Below are 4577 nucleotides of genomic sequence, written 5' to 3' on the forward strand. Positions count from 1 at the left end.
CAAGGAAGGAAAAATGCAGCAGGCCCCTGATATACCCAGCAACTGCTACAGAAGGAGGTGTTCTGCCATGGGCAAGTAAGGTAACCTTTGATAATGACTTAGTTATTTCAGCCTCCCAGATGCAGCCCTGAGGGTTAAGTGACCTGTTCCTACCCTGTGGATATCATTAACTGCATCTGCCTTAGTTTTGCTTTGGCTGTTTCTATTTTGTTTTGCTATCATACATGGATAGATAGGGAGGAAAAGACACAATACTTTTTCAGGTGACTTGCCACGGCTGAATTTGAAGAGACCAGAAAAGTATAAGCAAGCTGAAGTGATAAAATCAAATGGAACCAGCTGAGAGCTATCTCCGTCTCCCACAAAGGAAAGCGCATTCCTCCTGACTAAGAAGTATCACCGTTAATAGCGGTCAGAATAATAGCTCATCGACGTACAACAGAAGGTTTGTCCACCTTACAGCAAGTATGCTACGTACGTGTATTTCTGTCATGTGACTTTACATGTCTACAAAACATCCTATTTTAAAAGCTACAGGACAGCAAATAATTATCTTAGGGGATTAATGGTCAAGTGGCCAGAGCTACTGAAGAAGGAGAGGGAGAAGGAGAGGGGGAGAGAGGAAAAGTGTGTGAACTGTAAACTTAAGAGATTGTTTTCAGAGGGCTCAGTTAGTGCAACCCCCAGTTAGTTACTGGGCAGTGGTATTTGGGGAAAGAGGAAGACAGTAGATAGAGGAAACGTTAAAGCCTCGTGGAATTAACTAACGCTTCCTGCCCTCAAACTCCCAGGAAAAGGCAAGCCTTTTTCAGTAATGCTTTCCACATCTGCTGACTCTGTGGGAGCAGTGCYATTAGAAAACAGCAGTAAGGGAAAGCAGCTGCCAGTAGCACCATTCTCACATCCCCTTTGGGGCCAGAACGCAAATTCTCTGAGTGTGAGAAAGACCATTTAGCAGCAATCTGGGCTGTAACTGTCTTTGAGACTTCTACCTTTGATAGGACAGAGGCAATCCAACACGCTCAGGTCCCTCTGTAGTATTAATGCCAGGTATACGACTAGATAGCCAGGGGATCATCTCTCCAAGTGGCTCGGTGGGCACTCATCTTAACGAGCGGAGGGGGTTCTGTGCAAGCGTCGCAAGCAGTGTATCTTCTTGCGCGTCTGACTGAGGGGCAGAGCACAGTTGCGCCAGAAATGTGGACGCAGAAGGGTTCCGACAGATTCATGTCTAGCGGCTACTTAGTCTAACTTCCCTTTCACAGCACGCCCGAGTGTCCTCACACCTTCCGAAACAGGAGTGGGGGAAGTGGTATTTGTGGCCTGCGTATTCCCTGTTTACCTTGCTTGTGTGTGTGTGTTAGAGCTGCTTTTGTGCTTAAAAACAGCTTTAGATTCTTACGATTTTCTGCGGAGCTTTGTTTTTTTGTGTCTTTTTTTGTGGTTTGTGGGGTTTTTTTTTGTTTTGGGGTTTTTTTTTGTTTTGCTTTGCCCTATGCTTTTACAGGGTCATGGATTTTACTATGCCTCCATCAGCAAGTGCTGGCTGACAAAGTTACGGTGTCTCGGGGGGACTCTTAGGCAAGACGGGGGAGTTCAGATAGACAGCCTGCTAGAGGAACGTCACCCAAGAGGGGGTGCTAGCCCCCTCTTGAGCTCTAGGTGCCGATGCGTATGGATTGTCCCGTCAGACCCGGAGACGTTTTCTTTGGTTGCAGACGTTTGAGCGTGTCTTTACACCCCATAGCGGTAGTATTTATAAACTGTGTTGATCCTAGGCGTTCATAACATCGGGGAACGACTGCACGCTGCCGTGAAGAAGTACAGGCTACCACTCTCAGACCTCTGTAAGGTATCACATGTTGAGAGCAGCCAGGAGGATCCAAATGCCAATGGAAAWGTTCTGCTGCCAGTCCCAACAAGGAGCTTTCAGCTGTAGGAAGGTGGCCTCATCCTTACYGAACTTGCGAGTAATAAGCCATGATTCACAGACGGGGAAAGGAAGTGAGGGAATAGCGACGGGTAGCCCGGTCACTATAGCATTGCTGTTGCTAACAGGGCCACCAGGTCTGTGTGAAGCCTCAGCTGCCTGCTTGCAGCTGTATTTTGCTCTATTTACCTGGAAGAAGCAGTGAGGCCTTAAAATAAGAATTTTTGTGGCAAAATGAGTAAGCTGGGATCCCACCTGCCTTTTGCCTTGCTTTGCTGCTTCGTGTCGTAATGGCAACTTGGGACGCCAGGATAAAAACTGTTACAGTGCTTTGGGGAGGGGCTTGGGGGTGGGGTGGGGGGAACTGCATTTGCCCGGGTTAGGGAACCATCRTTAAAGCTTTGGTAGGGAAAAAGCTCTAAAAYGAGAATCTCCCAGGGCCCTTAGTGGTTTGATTCGCATAGGAGGTTGGTGTCTGTCTAGTACTCTCTGACCAGGTTCTTTTAGATATTCCACGTATACGGAGAGTGCAACGTTTAATATAAAGGCTTGATTTAAAGGTATGTGATGTTATGCAGAATTTTTGATTTAAAGGAGTGATACAGTAATATACTGAAATCACATTACAAGTGTAATTGTTCTTACTGGTCTCTATAATACGCTCACTGTCACAACGCTGGGCGTCCCCAGGCTCCGGGAAGGAATGTGTGGGTTGAAGCCAACTCCAGCCCATTGCTCTCTTCAAAAAATCCTTTGTTAGTTGTTTAGGCTTTATATTTGCTGTTGGGCTGAGCCACGTATGCACTTACACTGTTCCCGAGCTTCAGGGGCATCTTGCCTGCGTTCATCTCCTCTGGGCCTTCTTTCCTTACAGCGGTTATTGGTCGGTTACAGTCAATCGTAATTGTGGACTAGGGAATAGCTCTAGGAAGGCTGTGCAGTTGCCTGGCCTCCTGGTAACTGTTCCGGCCTCTTTGCAGGTGTGGAAGCCTAGTCTGGCCATCAAAAGAGCGTTGTCATCGCTGGGAGCTCTCTGCAGAGATCTGTCTGGCCGCGGAAGGCGAGCCCTGACTTGCAGYGTGGAYGCAGCTAAGTCCTGGGGCTGTGTTGTATGTGAGCAGGGCTGGGAGGTGGCAGTGGTTTTGCCCTTAGTGGTTACAGGTGTCACTGGCTGTGGATGGTTGCCTACAGAGCTGAGAGGAGCAAAAATTTTAAYGGTCTGTAAGGGAGGTGAATTAGCACTTGCGACGTTTCAGGTGCGTTTGGTGGTAGTGCAGCCTAGTGCGATCCAGTGGCATGATTCGTGCACGTGTTCACATTTGAATGGTGGCTAAACCCAAGCCTCTGAACAGCAACTGTAGCAGGATTGTGGTGCGTGTCTTCCTGTTCTGCTGCCCTTCTAAATGAAGGGGGAACTTCCTAAGCCGTGGGCAAAACTCTTTGGCTTYTTCTTACTGTTCTCAAGCCTGTGGGTGCTTTGATGTTTCTTGCTTAAAGCTAAGGGTTTCGACTTTTCCACTTGAGGTTTATGTAGTTTGTTGTTGAGGGTGTCTCAGGCAGGGGTTATGGTTTGTCACTGTATTTTCTGGGGCTCAATCTGTATCAGTCAGAGTTTACAGGTCACTCATTTAGCGACTAGGGTGCAGGATTTAAAATCCAACCTCATCCCTAGGCTTTTCAGCCTCAGGAACCATTTGGGTGCCAAGATGTGCAGTTTGTCACTTCCGGTTCAGGAGCTTAGGGCTCCGTGATAAGGGAAAAATCTGTAGATAATAAACTGTAAGGCCTGAAGCCTAAGCAGCGGGCTGCCAACCCTCCTTCAGGGTTTGTCATCTTCCCCTGTACTAGCGTTCAGCTCTCTGCACTGGGCTGAGGTCTGRATTTAATAGGGTGCAGGCCCACCGCACCGACACTGGCGATGTGCGTCGGGCAAGCCGAGAGCCGTGCGAGTGTCGTGCAGGGCTGTAGTCTGGGGCAGAGCGGAAGCACAGACAGGCGAGCTCAGGCATTGTCCTCTCTAATTCTCAGAGCTGAATCCTATCCCCGAAGGGAAAAGCAGAAAGGGCAGGCCGTYGGCTACACAGACACCTGCTGCATCAGGGGCTGCGGTGGGAGTGACCCTTCCCTGATGGATGGACGTTGGCGTGACGATGACTTCAGGTGTCACAGGGTAAGGGGAAGTGTGCCGGCACTGAGCTCTGTGGCAGACTCGCTCCCAGGTGGTGTTTGTGTGCAGTAAAACAATAAACAGCTGCTTTATTCTTTGTGGTTGTGTCTGTGGTTCCGGATGTGCCCTTGCCTGAAGGTGATGCCCAGGGGAGGAGGTTACACGTTGTGCCTGGGGCCCGGAGCTGGTGCCCAAGTCCCTTGCACTTTGGAGTGCCTGTGGTTCCCAGGGAACTCGGTGCTCTTCCCGGGGCTGTGGGGAGTTGCCCTTGCGTGGCCTGGACCCTCGGGACTCTTGGGGGTGACTCCCATCATAGTGGGTGCAGCCAGRGCCCCTCCAGGGCTGTTTCTCAGGTGTCTAGACTTATTAYGGATTTGTTTTCAGCACTTTACAACATCCTTTGTGTGTCTGAGGCCGGGGCCTCTCTGCCTGGAGCTGGTAGCTAGAGTTTCTGTGGGACAGGAGGAGCCTGCAGGCACT

General features: G+C 49.7%; 1 long non-coding RNA gene across 1 annotated transcript; it reads left to right on the top strand.

Annotated features, from left to right (window-relative positions):
- The first annotated feature begins 547 nt into the window (after nt 1-547).
- Nucleotides 548-4195, top strand: LOC146589255 (uncharacterized). Its single transcript, XR_014897229.1, has 2 exons — nt 548-1943; nt 2911-4195. It is a non-coding gene; the product is annotated as an uncharacterized LOC146589255 (long non-coding RNA).
- The last annotated feature ends 382 nt before the right edge of the window (nt 4196-4577 follow it).

The sequence above is a fragment of the Rhea americana genome, unplaced genomic scaffold (assembly GCF_003343005.1).
Source record: "Rhea americana isolate MKP2758 unplaced genomic scaffold, rheAme1 scaffold_472, whole genome shotgun sequence".
In the NCBI taxonomy this organism is placed as follows: domain Eukaryota; kingdom Metazoa; phylum Chordata; class Aves; order Rheiformes; family Rheidae; genus Rhea; species Rhea americana.